The sequence below is a fragment of the Micropterus salmoides genome, unplaced genomic scaffold (genome assembly GCF_014851395.1).
Source record: "Micropterus salmoides isolate LMB-PRFRI ecotype aquatic unplaced genomic scaffold, ASM1485139v1 Ms_hic_scaffold_2, whole genome shotgun sequence".
In the NCBI taxonomy this organism is placed as follows: Eukaryota; Metazoa; Chordata; class Actinopteri; order Centrarchiformes; family Centrarchidae; genus Micropterus; species Micropterus salmoides.
Window position 1 is genome coordinate 39,622,135 of NW_024041150.1, and position 16,740 is coordinate 39,638,874.

Sequence of the window (16,740 nt, forward strand, 5' to 3'; positions counted from 1 at the left end):
TCTCCCACTGGCAGGGAAAAGAGAGTTGAGACAAGATGAAATCACATTTTGTTTAGAGCACACTGGTCTGGATTAATCGTTCCTGATTGGCTGGAGGTTGTGATTCATTTACCTTTTAATGTGCACATAGTTTGGCCAGGAAAACAGCAACTATAAAAACTTACTATATACTACCACTGCTATTACTACTACGAATAATACTATATATCATATCTAATGTCATTGCTATAATAATAATGATAAACATAGCTCTCCTACATAGGCAAATAAGTATGTATATTGTCATGCAATAGTTTTTAGGCCTACCTTAACGTAACATATAATCTGCCACAATGACAACTTTCTAAAACATTTCGTCTATGGTACAGTGACACAGAGGAAACACTGCTGTTTAATTAATCTAATACTAAATGACTGTCTACAAGGAGGATCTGCAGCTTTGAGATTTCACACCAACGTTTCACACTCAAAGAAGAGGTAACGTTGGAGGACTTTGTTAGGCAGGAAGCCATGTTAGATACTTGTAAAGCTCACGTTTATTCACAAGTACACAAGTCTCTGGTTTAATCATTTCTGACATGCCGACTGTAACTAGAGACAAGCAGCTCGCACACATATTTAGAATTAGTTAAACACTATAGTTTAACGTTTTTCCACCCTCATTCTAATTGAGCATAATATCGGAAAATGATCACTCCCTACTGTCGACTCCTCCCATATCTCCCATTCACAAAGCCATGCTAGATCATTAGATGTGATGGTAAGGTCTAGTGCTGACTCATTTTCTGACCCAATTTCAATCCTTGTCCCTCTACCATCATTAAGACACAGCAAGCCTTTCAAATTCAAAAACTCCTCCATCACCTGCCCATTTTCATCCAATCCCTCCAATACAAAGTGGATTGTGAGCAATAAAAATCTCCACACCACACTACCTTTTGTCTGCCCTGTCCCTCTACCTCTTCCATTAAATCTAATTCCAATCTTTTACATGGATTGTAGAAGTTGATTATTACTACATTCTCCATTTATACCCACACATGCTCCAGATTCTTCTTCCAGAGGTCGCACGCCTCTGGAGCAACTAGGGGAAAGGTGCCTTGCTCAGGGACACAGTGATTTCGAACCTGGGTCTCTCATATCAAAGGCCTAAGCCAGGTCTCCTGAATACAAATAACATCTGGCTTCTGCACAATTACATCAATAAACCGTTTAAACTCTACATTCCAATGTATTAATAACACCATGATAAATATTAACCAACCCATGATTCCTGACTAGACTGATGTTTGAGATCATCTTACTGTTTCCCATGTCAGCCCTGTTACATCCAAATGTCTTACTGCTTCCATCACTATAAGCTCTACATTTTCTGTCTTTGACTTTACGTCTGCAGTAGGCTACCATTGTAGCTATAGCTATAGCTATAGCTGAAAGAGGCTTCGTTTTTTATCGCTAACTCGGCGCTGACTAGTGACCCGAGAGCATTTTCAAATATACAATTTTCTGCTGGTAACATTAAACGTTACAAACACGCTGTACTCCGCCGTGTTTCGTGTGTCTGTAGACAGTAACCTTATGTCACAGCCACACACACAGTTATTCACGAGAGTGAAGAAGGTGCAACGCTCACTATTTACATCTGCAGAGAAACACAGAAAGAGATTTAAAGCAGGGAGCAGGTAAACCAACAGTGAACACAGCTGTTGGTGACGATGTCATTCATACCACGGTGGGCTTTATCGGTAATTAACAACAAGCCTCCTCCACACGTGCTAACCTGCTGCTGTGAAAAAGGAATTGCAGGTTAAAAGTATGAAACGCGAGTTGGCTTTTATAAAACTATTGATAAATAAAGTCACAGAAGACAGATACAGGCAGAGAGAGGTGTAGGTGTGTGCTTGTGTGTCTGACGGGAAAAGCAATGTGATCAGATTACTGTAATTTGTGATTAAACACAAAAATAAGGAGAATTAAGTTTAATTAAAATGGTCAGATTAGAAATAGGATAATGTATTCTTTTAAATAGTTTTAAGTAGCCTAAAATATATTTAAACATGGCCTAGTTTATAGGCTACTGCAATTTATTTTCTGTTGGTTTGTAAGCTTTAACAGCTCCTTCCAGTGAAAAAAGCAAATGTTATTTAATAATCAATGTTTCATTATGACCATACAATTGAATGTACCCCAGTGAGAATAGCCAACAGTTATGCTTGTGCTGATGGGGATCCAAATTTTTAAAAAATTATAAAAGTTACAAAAATGTTTGTGTATGCTGTCAGTTATATATCTTGAAAAGAAAGAAAATTGGATTGGAAATTGGAGAATTAGAATCAGCAGGTCAGACCTTTAAGAAATCAGTAATTAGAATCAGCCAGGAAAAATGTAATCTGTGCATCTCTTACTACAACTAGTACAGCGATAAGCCTGTGTAAACTGATATTCTACCGTTGTGTTGGGTTTTGTGCATTATGTATAAACAACTATTGCATAATATTTAAACAACTATTGCTTTGTGTTGTTGGCCAGAAAAGTAGTAGTTTGACTTCCCTCTGTGTACACATATCCTATAAAAGTACAATATTGGCTGTATTATTTGCGTCCCCCTGAAAAATTGCTTTAGAGAAATGTTATGCTTATTGTTCCCCCCAACTTTTAGATGAAATTTACACCCATGCTTGTATCATATTCCCCTCGTTCTGCTTTATTTGTCTTGCTTGATGTCTCACATTACCCTCACTGCTACCCCCTGCTGTCTGGTTCTGAACCTTTTTAACTGCTTCTGTGAAAGACAATTTCTGTCCCACTCTCACTTGCTGCACTTGTACCGGTTCCTTCATCATTGCACACCCTCCATAAGCCAGATAATGTGCACAGTTACAACTTTTAGCTAAACCTCAGAATGATAAAAGTTTACTTTGATTTAATGATAATTAATTAATTAATTAATAACATTTTTTTCAGTATCTTAGACTAAACAATGTGATTAACAGGATATCAGTATATTTTGTTTAATTATTTATTTATGTATAATAGCCTAACATAAGGACTAATCATTTGTACCACACAGTGATTGCAATCACTTGTAATTGTCAACAAGAAGAAGAAAAAAAAGAAGGAGGAGAGGAAGTTTCCTTAATCCAGCAAGTTTTCTGAATGTATAAATGCTATTTTTGCTTTTTCCATATCTGGGATTGAAGGTGATTTCAGTTGTGTGTGTGGGTGGGTGGACGTGGTCAGCGTGATAACGTGCAGAAGAAAAGGAAGAAGGTTAGCGTGTCAAGTGATGCCAGCCAGAAGAAAGCTACTGATGAGACATACCGTGTGATAGCTGTAACACGAATAGACGGGATCTTCAAAGATTCGCACGAGGTCGGAAAGTTTGTTGGAAGAAAACTTGGAGATCTACAGTCGATCAGGATGGCGAGATAAAGATAAAGATAAAGCGACAAGCGTCAAGAATATGGACATATTGCTGCAGTATGTAGAGGAGTAAGAAGATGTGGGAGGTGTGGGATGAAAAGCTGTGAAGAAGAGTTTGAAGAAGAGCAGGAGCAAGTAAAATGGTCTACACTGTGCGGGAAATCATCATCTGGGGTCAGCACAATGTCCGAGACGGATAAAAGAAATTAAATTGAGTAAAATCAGAGTAGAAGAGGGGCTGTCATACACTGAAGCTACCAAGAGACTGGAAAGGAGGAACAAGTGGAAAAGAAACAGGAGCCAAAAAGGAATGGAGATGATTAGAATAGGCCTATGGTCTACATGGAAAAGACGCAATTTCTGGCATTTATCGCCAATGCTGAAATTATGTTGTTGAAATAAAAAGCAAGTCAGAGAGGATTAAGATGGTGTTGGATGATGCAAGCAGATTCTTGGACATTGGACATTTCAGGAGAAGCGATAGACACTACACTGAGTTTTCACCAACTTAGACAATTGAGTCTGAGTTATTCATAGTTTTCAGTAAAATTCCAAACATATTGCATGTCACCCTGGACTCAGGGAGACTCATCTGTGATGTGGCACTGAATCTGTGTAAACGTAACAGTCAAAATATCTCTGTTCTCTGTGGTATCCAGACTTCAAGGACAATGTGTCTCTGTGGGATGATAAGATTGACCCTAAAGCTGGATAAATAACAGGCTCACAGAGCTCTCCTCACTCATTCGAGCATACATGTACACGGCATATGTGTTTTGCTGTGAGTCCTTCTGCAGAAGACTTGAATAAAATTCACAGAAAGACAAGTGTTTGCCTGAGCTGTTAAAACACGCAACTCCCACCGCAGACATTTGGAGGCGAGCACTGTGGTCTGGTGGAAGTGCTGCCTCCCTAGCAGCCAGGAGGTCCTAGGTTCAAGTCCACCACTATTTTCAGCCTCTGTCCCACAAGAGCCAGGCTTCCTGTCCCGGGCCTCCCTGTGAGCGGAGGCTGGAAACCGGAGGGTTGCTAGTTCAAATCCAGTTCGGACCAGAGGTGTGGAGCGTGGAGGAGGAGGCCTTGAGCAAGCTCCTGAACCCCCAACTGCTCAGGGCGCCGTACTGACTGGCAGCCCCCTCACTCTGACATCTTTCCGTGTGCTACGGGTTGTGTTTTGTGCATGTGTGTTTCAGACCTGTGTGTATACTAACAATAACAGAGTGAAAACATTGACTTTTCTCCCTCTGGGGATTAAATAAAGTATATCTTCTTCTTCTTAATCTTCAACCGCCATAAAACCTGCGCTGCGTTGATAAAAGCATTTAAAAGTTATTTATTGTAACTATGAAACCAAATTGCTGTATGTAATATCTGACTTGTTCAATGCGAGCTGTGGCAAGAAGGTTTGCTGTGTCTGTCAGCGTAGTGTCCAGAGCATGGAGGCGCTACCAGGAGACAGGCCAGTACATCAGGAGATGTGGAGGAGGCCGTAGGAGGGCAACAACCCAGCAGCAGGACCGCTACCTCCACCTTTATGCAAGGAGGAGCAGGAGGAGCACTGCCAAAGCCCTGCAAAATGACCTCCAGCAGGCCACAAATGTGCATGTGTCTGCTCAAACGGTCAGAAACAGACTCCTTGAGGGTGGTATGAGGGCCCGACGTCCACAGGTGGGGGTTGTGCTTACAGCCCAACACCGTGCAGGACATTTGGCATTTGCCAGAGAACACCAAGATTGGCAAATTCGCCACTGGCGCCCTGTGCTCTTCACAGATGAAAGCAAGTTCACACTGAGCACATGTGACAGACGTGACAGAGTCTGGAGACGCCGTGGAGAACGTTCTGCTGCCTGTAACATCCTCCAGCATGACCGGTTTGGGGGTGGGTCAGTAATGGTGTGGGGTGGCATTTCTTTGGGGGGCCGCACAGCCGTCCATGTGCTCGCCAGAGGTAGCCTGACTGCCATTAGGTACCGAGATGAGATCCTCAGACCCCTTGTGAGACCATATGCTGGTGCGGTTGGCCCTGGGTTCCTCCTAATGCAAGACGATGCTAGACCTCATGTGGCTGGAGTGTGTCAGCAGTTCCTGCAAGAAGAAGGCATTGATGCTATGGACTGGCCCGCCTGTTCCCCTGACCTGAATCCAATTGAGCACATCTGGGACATCATGTCTCGCTCCATCCACCAATGCCACGTTGCACCACAGACTGTCCAGGAGTTGACGGATGCTTTAGTCCAAGTCTGGGAGGAGATCCCTCAGAAGACCATGCGCCACCTCATCAGGAGCAATTCCCAGGCGTTGTAGGGAGGTCATACAGGCACGTGGAGGCCACACACACTACTGAGCCTCATTTTGACTTGTTTTAAGGACATTACATCAAAGTTGGATCGGCCTGTAGTGTGGTTTTCCACTTTGATTTTGAGTGTGACTCCAGACTTCCACGGGTTGATAAATTTGATTTCTATAGACAATTTTTGTGTGATTTTGTTGTCAGTACATTCAACTATGTAAAGAAAGGAGTATTTAACGAGATTATTTCATTCATTCAGATATAGGATGCATTATTTTAGTGTTTTTTGAGTAGTGTATTTAACTGTGGTTGCTAAATGGAATTATAGATGCTTTCTAATATGATTTTAGTTCATCTAAATATAATAACTGAACTGTAAATTTCTATTTATGAATAACAAATTAATGACAGGGGCCTTGTATATGAATTTCAATTTATTTGCTTGTTTATTGTTTAATTTAGTTGATTTATATTTCTAATAGCTTTCTAAGTTTTATTTCTGCTGATTGTTTTATTTTTTATGTTTCATGTTTACTTTTGAAGGTTTGAACTGACCCGTTTCAAAGACAATTTAGTTAATTTTCTGATTAATTTAGAGGGAGATATACGTGTTGAGTTCCAGGTGTGTGTTGGAGCCTAGGCTGTGCATTGGAATAAGAGTGTAAGATTGTTCACATTTAGCCAACGTGCTATATCGTTAGCTCTCCTGCTGCCTTCAGTAACTATCTTTACAATCTGTGTATCTTTCACCGGAGGCTTAGCAATGTCAGCAAAGCTACATGTACTGGATGATAATGAAACGGTTAGTGAGCTGGACTGAATATTATAATGAGATTGTGTCACACTTTCAGACCGCAGTAAGTAACTTTACTGTAGTGTTAGTGGATGGCGGACCGCTATGTCTGGGGTCCGATTTACATGATGTATATGTAGTTATTATCCAATGGTGTGCTTGGAAAAGTGCCGGATTGCGGAAAACACGGAAATAATAACGCACTGAAGCTTGTGAGACAAGTTAAATAAGTTGATTTAAGTTATTATTAAATCAATAAGTAAACTCGCGCTTTTTTCGTGTTTTACTTTCAATAAAGCTGAAATAAAAATAGATTTACATTGTAATCATGGAATGGAAACATCTAATGATCTGTCTGATGATAAATCTGATGCTTGTGTAAATAACTTCCATATAAACATAGTCTTTATTACTTTTATATCTTATCATTTTATAGGTTTGTTTGTTATGTACCAAAGCCCCAAGGGCAAATTCCTTGTAAGTATAAGCTTTACTTACACATACAGCTCTACATGGCAGTATAACGTTAGCTGATCCTGATGAATAAAACACAAACATGTGAGTACTTTAGAGTTAGACTTCACTGTCATCCTTGGTTTTTTATATGATAATGTATCACATCATAACATTGTCCCTTATATATTTTTGGTGATCTTTTACATAATATATTCATTCCGTTCCATTGTATTGTTAGAAAACCTTCACCTGTCAATCTTAATATGATGAGCAACTTCACATAATCATGCCAACCAGCAGATTGCTCCATTACTCATCCAGGTTTGCTACCATCACATCATATAAAAGAAATAGGGTGCTGTGTGCATGAGAAAACTGGACCCATCATTCCTTTTACAGACACAGGATGGGAAAGTGTTTCCATTCAGTGTTTTTACAGAAATACTTCGGGACTCGAAGGTCTTGCAGCTGAAGAGGCAGTGTGAAGATACAATTAGAAAACCTAAAAACCTCCTGCTATATTAGCTCACACTGGCTAAACCAGAGACCGCTAGAGCCATTTCACTAACATCACAAAGACAAAATGAGCCCAGGAAAAAAGAGAGAAGGCAGTTTAATTAAAAAAGACATGTAAAAGAAGGTTGGTGTCAAACATGCAATGCATGAGTATGAAGGTGGATCTTGAACTTTGGATCTGTTGAGGAAACAAAGAATGGAAATTAGGAGCAAGTTACAATATTTCACACATTACATTTTAGGAACCAAAGTTTATTGTGTGTAAACAAACTGTTAGTAAGATATTAGCAATATAAAACACCAGCTGTACTCTTGCATCTTTGTGCAGTGGAAGAGAATTTAAATTGCACTGATTGTTAGGGTATGGTTTAAAATTTACAACATCGGTACCCTATAGTGATACTGATACCCACAGAGTACTTCATTAGATACCTTGCATAAAATACCAACTGTTGAAACCGTAGTAGTTGATTGGTAGCCTAAATGGTATGGTTGTTATGGACAAGCAAGGAGATCTATTTCTTTTTTCAAATAACTGCTTTAGAAACATATTGGGAAATTGTATCTCATCCTACTTCGGTCATCCTCAGAGGAAGGATGACAGCTTGGAAGTTGTTTTGTAAATGTAAATGCTCCGTATTTGTATAGCACCTTTCAAGTCTTCTCGTCACTTCGACACACAACCAGTCTCTTCTCTGGTTCAATCCTTCCGACCCACCTGTTCCTGTAACGGGTGAGGTTGTGCACACCTTGCTGCAGTGGACACTGCTGAGACGAAGAGAAGCACAACATAATTAATCCCCTCACTCAGTGACATTATACTTAAGTCCAATGAAGTGTTAAGTAACATTAAAACTACATATATTAATAACAGAAGAGACCCAGGCTGTTGGCTCCTTTGCATCTCAGATGATCTAGTTGACACAAAACTTTAATATATTAAATAAACTAGATGGTCTAAGATTAAGATAACAGTAACAACAAAAAATAGAAATAATGGCAATAGTATAACTTCTGCCTTTGTGGTGCATAGTGTCCTCTAACTCACATTCATCCTCAGCACTGCTCCATGGAATATAGTTTATTTCTGTTGACCTCTTTATGATTGTTTTTGCAGACTGTCTGCTATGTAGCAGAAGAGTTACAAACCACATTTCATTTTACATCTCTGTTGTAATGTGACAATTAAACCTACCTTCTGCTACTTTCTATGATAACTAGTTTGAGACAGCACCTCCCCACAATGCCATCAATAGTTTCGGGGACCATATACAGTATAGAGAAAGCTAGGGATGAGGATCGTTCATTTTTATTGATACTGATACCACTATTGAGGCTGCTTAACGATCCGAGTCTTTATTGATAATACCACTATCGATACTTCACTATTATTTAGTTGTAAAGATCAGACCAATCGGGCAGGAGGTAGGCCTTCACGGTGTGAGGAAATATTCAATGTGCGATAACATTGTTATATATTGAGATGACGTAGGACTTGCTATAAATAAACTATACTGAAGTGTGCTTATTAGCTGCCTGGTTGTTTTTTTATTTTTTTAAAATTAATTATAGGATTAGAATTGAATATGTTAAATGTAACTAAATGTTGTTTCTAGAGCAGCAACATTAATGTTTACAACAGCAGAGTCACTATTTAAACTTAATATCTGACATCACAATACTCACTGATGTTTAGAAAGAATGAAAACTCAGTCAGCATCCTCCTCCTCTCTGCTGGTAACTGCCTCTAGGTAACTTTACTTGGTAGAAGGAGGAGCGGCTGGTTTGTCTCAGCCAGAGTTTACAACAATGTACCAGATTTTTTAAATTACAGACCTTTCTGTTTAGCTTGTTTTTAACATTTGGCTAACGTTTTCTGTGCTTGTATAAAACATACAGGATGAGAGACTGAGGACAGAGATGATTAAATGAACCCTTTCTACATGTTTACCATACAGACAGGTGTGTTGCCTTTTTACTCACAAAGGTTTTATTTCACGTACTTATAGTAACGAGCGTAGCTGTCGGCAACTCGAATAGTTTGGAGCTAACTTAACATCACACTGAGTCTCCACCGCGATGGAGCGCCGTCTGCGTCTCTCTCTGCAGGGCTCTGTGTGTGTGTGTGTGTGTGTGTGTGTTTGTTTCGTTCATGTAGGAGCCGAAACTGCAGCCCAATCATAAGCACCTGTTCGGTTTGATACCGCGTTTCGGTGCCCTCAATAAGAAACATTAGCTTTCTTATTCATCATGTTTCAAGTTAAATCAGATTTGACTCTTGAGGCATAACGTTCCATTATAGGACCCACTAGCCTCGATAGCAGTATCAATAAGCTCCAACCCGGACCTAATTGATTTTCAGGTTTTGAGAAAGTTTAGAACCGGGTCTTGATCCCAAAGCACTGTCCCTCCAAACTTAATGTTATAGAATATGGGTAAGTGTCTTTGAAAAAACTGTGGTGTCACTAACCTGATCACTTGTTGATGATGTGGGCCGGGGATTGTGAGGATTCACAGCCTCAAAACAAGCTGAAGCCTGAATTTTTGTCTTCTGCTTGTTATTTAGTGCTAGAGGTAAAAACAGACACAAGATGGTGAGAAACTCCAGCAAAGACATGGGCTGTAACGTTACAGTCACACACCGCTGACTTCTTTTACACATTGAAACGAACATCACTTGCAAACATAAATAAAAATACAAATGCGCCATGCAGCCGAAATAATAATAAAAGAAAAAACACCAATTAACGTTATTAGTTAGACAAAACTAGCTAATGAGGAATAGATGCATGGGTGCGTGATGCTAGCTAGCAAGCGCAGCGTTAGCTAACGCTGCCTTAAATGTTAGAGTTGTAAGGCTGCCGTAAGTTTGAACAACACAGTTATGTCTTAAAACCAGTTGATTTACGAGCATTTTCCAACAACATTAATACTTTCCCTCGCAGCTTTCACTGCATACTGTCTTCAGCCGAGCGTCTCTGCTTCCATGCAGTTCTTCGTTGAGTCAACAGCGGTGCTCAATGCAGCTAAATCTGATTGGTTAATGACATCGCTGCATCAGTATGCAAGCGTGCATATTGGTTCGTCTGCTATAGTAGGCTGCCGTGTTTGCCGGTAAATTTAACAATTTTTCAAGTATGATTTAGCATTGCATGAGCATTTCGAGTGGCAACAAACGGAATCTGATTAACACTCAGTCTGGGTTTTCTCTCGATCGGGATCATTATTTTCTAAAACTAAAGCAGATACGCGGCCTCAGCCCACCGCCTTTATGGGATAGTAAACAAATCGCTCCACATTAGCTTTTTACCATTACATAATTTCTTGCAGGCTTTGACACTTAGACATAACAGTGGTACAGAGGAAAGTAACATGGGTTGCATTAGTTGGTGAAGTAATGTGAAAGCGATATAACTTTGCACAAAGTTTGCAACTTGAGCCAACTGAAGCACAAAATCCAAATATATATTACATGTAGTAATGTTAGCTTACCTGTCCAATAGGATGAAAGCCAACTCTGGGTCTGTTTATATACCCAAAACAAAGCGGAGGTTTTCCCTTGATTCAAAAGCCCTGCTGATGTTTATCCATGTTTTCGTCCGAAGTCAATCCGATTCACATTAGGCCTGATGAGCTTCAGCAGATAAAACTTTTTTTGTTTTTTATCCTTATGTGGAGTTTGTGTTGGAGTCTGTGTTGTGCCGGGAGCAGGTCGTTTCTTAGTGTTAGCAGACTCCATGTTGCAGTGTCATCGCTGCTGAGTGCAAAGTCAGTAGACAAAGCGAGATCCTCGGGAGCGCGCATGCAGGTGTCAGTCACTGGATTTTGCGGAAAATCCGATCCAGAGCCTTCAAATAGGAATAGGAATACTTGCCTTCAGAGTTAATAGCCAAACCCGGAAAGTGGATAATTTTAATGTCAGATTACAACCCCTTCACACACAGGCAATAAAATCATTTTTCATTTTAGTAGAAAAACTACATATAGCCCTTTTAATACATGGTTATTAATTATACATTTTTTTCTCATTATTATTATTTCAAATTCGAGTGGTTTACCCAAGCCCATATTTATAAAGGGACAGGGTGACCAATAGCCACAGTTATAAAATGGGTAGCTCAAATCAAGCAATCTGATTGGTTCATAGTAGTGTTATAATGAGCATACAGGTATGACTCGAATAATTTCGCACAGATATCACTCTGCGACAAACAGGGTTCAAGTTATAATCTGAGCTTTGTTGAGGTCTCACGCCCCATTTACACCTGGTATTAAAATGCGATCTGATACAGATCGCATCTGTTAGCCTACTTTCTTTTTGCCATGCTTGGTAACAGTTTTATAAAAGCAATAGCTCACTTGAGGCACTTCACAGTTAAGGGGCATTGTTCGGTGTTGCTGGCAACCCTCTAAATCTACCAACGAATCACATGCGATTGTTGATTTGGTGATGTCATTGGTTTCATCCAATGACTGAGAAGCCAGAGTCGTTAACACCTCCGCCAGTCCACCAAACCACCAGGGGAGTTTACAGTGATGAAAATCCCGCTTTTCATGCAATGCTGCCCTCCAACCCCACAACTCCCCCCTCCTCCTCACTGTCCTCCACCCTCCTGTGAGACACCAACCCCAGTGTGAAGACAATGGTCAGCAACACCGGGGCCCCACAGGGGACTGTCCTCTCTCCCTTCCTCTTCCCATCTACACCAGGGATTTCAACTACCCCACTATGGGCCGGCAGTAGCTCAGTCCATAAGGACTCGGCTTGGGAAACGGAGGGTTGCCGGTTTGAGTTCAACTTGGGCCAAAGAAATGGACTGGTAGCTACAGAGCACTGCCGAAGGTGGACTTGAGCAACCTCCAACTGCTCGGGTGCCGCACTGAGTGGCATCCCCCGTGTCTCTCCATGTGTTGTTACATGTGCATGTGTGTTTATACTAACAGTAACAAAAGTCAGAAAAAACATTGACTTTCCCCTTGTAAATAATAAAGTCCTGCCATCTTCATAAGTTTTCTGATGACTCTGCTGTGAATGGATGTATCAGCAAGGGTGACGAGGCTGGTAGAGCCATGGCACCAGTGAGTCCTGTTTCCATCCATGAGAGTCTGCGGTGGCCAATGCTATCCTGTTTGCTGTTGCAGGCTGAGGGTAGCAGACACTAACAGACTCAACAAACTGATCTGCAAGGCCAGTGACGTTGTGGCGGTGGATCTGGAGACTCTGATGATGGTGTCAGAGAGGAGGATGCTGTCCAAACTACATGTCATCTTGGACAATGTCTCCCACCCACTCCATGACTTGCTGCTCAAACACAGTGCAAGACTCGTTCACCAAAATGCACCACAGAGCGCCACAGGAAGTCATTCCTGCCTGTGGCCATCAAACTTCATAACTTTGTTCCCTAAATGTCTGACACATGGACACTTAGTTAGTCATTAAATTGGACCTTATCTGTTTTTGTGCAATATTATCTCTTTAATAGTTAATGTGCAATATTCTCTGCTGCTATTTATATCTACTAGTCCTTTTTTGGTTCACCATAATGAAAATGTTAATTATCATTAATTTAATCAACATTAATAATGTAAATGTTCATCATAATTCTTTAATAATGTGAAGTACATAACCACGCTCCTTTATATTTATTTCTTTATATATTATATGTATACTCTTATATTTTTTATCCACCTAATCTTATTATTATTTATATCCCTTATGCCTTGATAAATGCGCAACTGTGACATGTGAATTTCCACTAGGGGATCAATAAAGTGTTTCTTATTTTTTAAACAAAAGTCAGTATCAATGAAAGATGAACCTGTTTTGTCTTGTACACCAGCTCCTTTTGCAGCTGCTTCTTGTTGTTCTCCCTCCTCTGCTTCTCCTCTTTGTGCTTCTCGACATGAGGCAAGAGAAGATAAAGACAGAAGATGAGAGACATTTTTCTTCTTAAAATATGTAAGAAGATAAACAATAAGACATGACAGGAAGGTACTCCATGGTCTGACGTGTGCAGCATGTTTTACTATTTCTAGTTTGACCCTTTTAGATGTAGCAAAGTCACAGTTATTTTGCACCTTTAGCCACTGAGAGGCAGCAGAAACAAGTTGTGAACACAAAATTGAAATGTCGTCACCTTATTAGGGTGATGTACTGAATTGTTAAAAAGCTACTTTTTTACCTATCCAGCAGTTACATGTCATGTTTGTGTCACCTGATGAATGTTCAGTCCAATATTAATTCTCTTTTTTCTCTGTTTTTGGTCTCCAGCTCTTGAGGGAAATATCTGTCTCTTTAGCTGCTAAATGCTCCACTGTGTTCACCTGCTTTGTCTCTCATGGGCTTTTCATCATGGTGCTGAGTTGAGATGTTCTTTCATAAAGACTTTCATGAACATGACAACAGTGACAGACAAAGTTACACATTTGTGTACATCATAAACAGCAGATTAAAATACTAAGAAATATTTTTTTATTTGAAGATCATCATGTTCATCTATTTTTCGAAGAAACAAATTTGAAGATGAACTGAAAACAAGCAAGTAGTTGTCTTGAAATAAATCTTTTGTGGCTAATACAATACAAACCTTCCTGATCTTAATCTGTAGCTCCTCCTCCAGGGTCTGAACTCTATTCTCTGCTTCCTCCCTCCTCTGCTGCTCATCTTGGAACTTCTGCTTGGAAATTATCTGCCACTTAAACTGAGAGGAAAAAAATGTTTTTGGATACAAGATGAGAGACATGTTTCTTTGTAAAGTGACTAAACATGCCATAACAACCAAAACTCGTCTGATTTCTGTGGATTTAATTACAACTGAGAATACTCAGTTATTTTCCTCTTAGAAACTATGCAGTTCCACAGTTTAACCAACAAAATGCATGAAATAAAAAAACAAATTACTCTCGATAAAGTCAAACTTGACATTTTCAGTCTGCCCCGCTGCAGCTCTTCAACTGATTATGGATAAAGATTTGTGACCTAAATGCAGTGTTGTTAAATGCTGCACACCTTTGCCATTGTAAGTTTGTCTTGTGGAGTTAACTCCTATTTCTGGAGAGGAAATCTTAGAGAGTATTCATTTTATTTCTACATGACCACTTACCAGAGGGGAGGAAGGCTGAACTGGAGCAACTCTGCTTCTTTCCAACTGGGAAGAAAAAGAAATTAAAGGAGCCATGTTCTTTTATTAACACATTTATTGGTTTATTATCTGAACTCTTTTAATTATTTTACCTTACCTGGAGTTTTAAACTTCTAGTAGTGCTATGGAGCTGTTTGTCTATGAATGAGTTTCAATTCTGTAGATCTTGTGCATGAGGATGCATGTGGGTAACACGATACATGTTCCTGACAATGGTTTCATACTATTCACTGATCTACAGGTGGCTGTAAAACGCCAAGATATGCAGCAACACACCAGTAAAGGCTGTGAAGAAGAAGACTGCTGTACAATTTTGGATTTTAAATACTTGATTGAAATTTAATTTAGCCTTCAAATACACACGATGTGTTTTGGTGAGTAAAACTGAATGTAAATATAACTTCTGTTTAATCACCAGAAAATTTCACAGAGCACCTTTACATTTAACATTACATTATTTCTGAATGTTCAACACAAGATGATGATGATGATGATGATGATGATGATGATGAAAAGTTATTGATGATGAGTGTTGCTGAATGTCTGAGCATCGACACTGATACCAAATATCTCTAAAAATATTTGAATACTCTGATACTTTTTGTTCAGTAGAATAATGAACCTTTCTGTTCTCCGTCTGCAGGATGGTCTCCGTCCTCTGAATCTGATCCTGGAGCTGCTGGACTTCAGCTTGTTTGTCTTCAATGTGGGAGGAACGAGAAGAGGACACAATATGAGAGACATGTTTAACTATGAATGTGTATTTGAGTTAATGTACTGCAACATGTCAACAGTAACAGAAAAACTATAAAGCCTATATCATGGTTTCTTTTGTGCGTCTAATTGGAACGTTTCTGAAGTAAGTGACTCCCTCGGTTTTATTACAATAAAAATAATAACAGACAATAATACTTTAAATTGTGTTTATGACTGCACAAATCATTTCAGTTTAAGTTCTTTATCACATCAAATAAGAATTTAAAATGCATCTCAAGAATAAAACATGGCCTGAAAAGTTGAAAGAGGCCCTGGTGCACAGGAATAATGAGCCCCAGTAATCCAGCACCTGCATAAACATGCAGAATACTGAATCACACCTGACCAGCCTGAGAGCCTGTGCAGATGCAGCTGTAGTTGCTTTGTAGCAGCCTGGTGTTGTGTAGCAGCTGTGGACACATTGTGAGAGTCACTGTTAATAATCTTTAGCACAGACTGATTTACTGATGTTCTGACTCTATTGTTACAAAAAGCATCTACTGGTTGGACAGGGTGTAATCTCAATGGATGAAAGCATTTCTTCATAATGGCTGCTGTTTTAACAGCAATGCCAAACTGGCAGCAGAGAGACTCATTTGAACAAAACCACCTGTTTGAGTCCTGCACTCTTTTAACAGCCTCTAGAGTAATTTTTTCTAACTGGAAATCACAGCAATTGTCTAAAAAAGGACAAAACTCATTCCAGTCTTAAACCCTCTAAAGCCTAATTCACACTACACGATTTTTAGCCTGATTTGCCGCTCAGCAGCTCGGCGACCGTCGGGCTATGATGGGAGTAACTCAGTGGTTGATCAGCGTTCGCTAGTCGTTATGTGTGAACTACTCAACAACGCATCAAAACAGCTCTCCGACACATTTCTGACACATCGCCGAAGTCTGCCCGATATCTAATAATATTTTAATTATAATAAATTTATTTATAGAGCGGTTTCGATCAAAGTGCTTTACAAAAACAATACAATTAAACTACAAACGGTACAATAAAGTATAAATTGAAACACTGAAAATTAAATAGTGCTACACAAACACATTAAAGATAAACAAACATTTAGGACTCATACGCAGCAGTCAATAAGTTTAAAAATTCCACATGTATAGAAACAGTCCTTTGATTTAACCACATTTAGTGGGCCTGGAGCTACTTGGCAAAAAAACTATACAATATACACAAGAACAGGCCTTCAAAGTGTAATGACTGGTATAGTAGATGGTGAAAGGACGGAAACCTTATCTGTACATGACATGCATTTAACAAAAGAATTACACCACCACACATGACAACTATTGAGTTGCTTAGGAAATGTTACTGTGGGTGACTTACTGTAACTGAGTGAACACTGGTT

General features: G+C 39.6%; 2 protein-coding genes and 1 long non-coding RNA gene across 6 annotated transcripts in view; all 3 read right to left on the reverse strand.

Moving 5' to 3' along the window:
- LOC119912524 (trichohyalin-like) overlaps positions 1-16,740 on the reverse strand; it is a 729,783-nt gene that overhangs the window by 602,015 nt on the left and 111,028 nt on the right. The window lies entirely within an intron of this gene.
- Positions 1-16,740, reverse strand: part of LOC119912529 (butyrophilin subfamily 3 member A2-like) — a 78,002-nt gene that overhangs the window by 15,687 nt on the left and 45,575 nt on the right. The gene's annotated exons all lie outside the window — the stretch shown is intronic.
- Positions 14,066-15,371, reverse strand: LOC119912555. Its single transcript, XR_005446183.1, has 3 exons — positions 15,243-15,371; positions 14,582-14,626; positions 14,066-14,179 (listed from the first exon to the last, which is right to left on the reverse strand). It is a non-coding gene; the product is annotated as an uncharacterized LOC119912555 (long non-coding RNA).